The sequence below is a fragment of the Haplochromis burtoni genome, unplaced genomic scaffold (genome assembly GCF_018398535.1).
Source record: "Haplochromis burtoni strain Fernald_Lab_line unplaced genomic scaffold, NCSU_Asbu1 Contig_318, whole genome shotgun sequence".
NCBI classification, from domain to species: domain Eukaryota; kingdom Metazoa; phylum Chordata; class Actinopteri; order Cichliformes; family Cichlidae; genus Haplochromis; species Haplochromis burtoni.
The window spans coordinates 615765-616882 of NW_024582679.1; the positions used below are offsets into that span (position 1 = coordinate 615765).

General features: G+C 31.1%; 1 protein-coding gene across 10 annotated transcripts in view; it reads left to right on the top strand.

The window, feature by feature from the left end:
• Positions 1-1118, top strand: part of LOC102313708 (ryanodine receptor 1) — a 56417-nt gene that overhangs the window by 40094 nt on the left and 15205 nt on the right. The window lies entirely within an intron of this gene.

The window sequence follows — 1118 nt, forward strand, 5'->3', positions numbered from 1 at the left end:
AGGTTGCAGTGTAGGGATAAATATGAGTTCCTGGTTACTACCTAAGTTAGGACGTAGATTTTCTGCATAAATCCAAATCAAGCTTCAGCTTTACAAAAAAAAAAAAAGCTTTTGCTTTACACTGATTCTGTTTGTATAGTATGTTAAACTTTGGTACTCAGTGTAGATGTGGTATCAAGAAAATCTTTTTGAAGTACCTCCCCTGGTTTTATACCTTACAACGGTTCTTTCCTTTATTGCACATGAAAAAGCTCTGTTGTTATAAACCTGACAGTAAACACATAAACTTTTCTGTGAAACAATTGACAGAAGCACCTTACAGTACACCTCAATATTACAGAAAATATTACAATTTCTAATTTCTTAAAAATTGATTTTATTTCATTATGTATTTGATTGGTCATTTTGGTCATATTTTGACATGTTGCCTAAGTATTAGTGTAAAAGATTAAATTATAATTTTGTGAGTTTCATGTGACTGCTTACATTTCAGGGTTATGGTATTATTTATGCAGGCTCTCCGTGACAATGGTTTCCCTTTCTGGGCGATCATTGTTATTTGACTACCTGCACTTTTTCCTGTTGTGAATTGCCTGGTGTAAAAAATAGAGTTCATCAGCATTAAATATAATACACATTAAGAGATTTAATAATAAGACTTGCCCAGTTGATTCTATACGATTTACTATTTTAATTTAAAACTATACCATATAGTTATACTTTAAAATGAACTTAAAGGTCAGTTACTTATTTATGAATTAAGTACTAAAAAGTTGGACTACTGTTCAAAACATGGGAAAAAGGGAACTGTAAATCAAATACTATGATTTAAAAAATGTATTTATAATATGATTTATTGAATTTATATGTTGTCCGACAAAGGAAAAGAAATGCTTTACAGAGAGAGTTCCTTAAGTCTTTCAGACTTTAATAAGTTAGAGAAACGTTCAACAGTCAGTGAAATAGTTGGTGTGTAAATAGTGTGTTAAATTTGGTGATTTCATCATCAACAGAAAATAACGGCATTAAAAGTTTTAGAGAATCCAAAGACATCTCTGTACACTAGAGACAAAGCTGAAAACCAGTCGTGTGGTGAAGATCTTTGGGTCCTTAAGCAG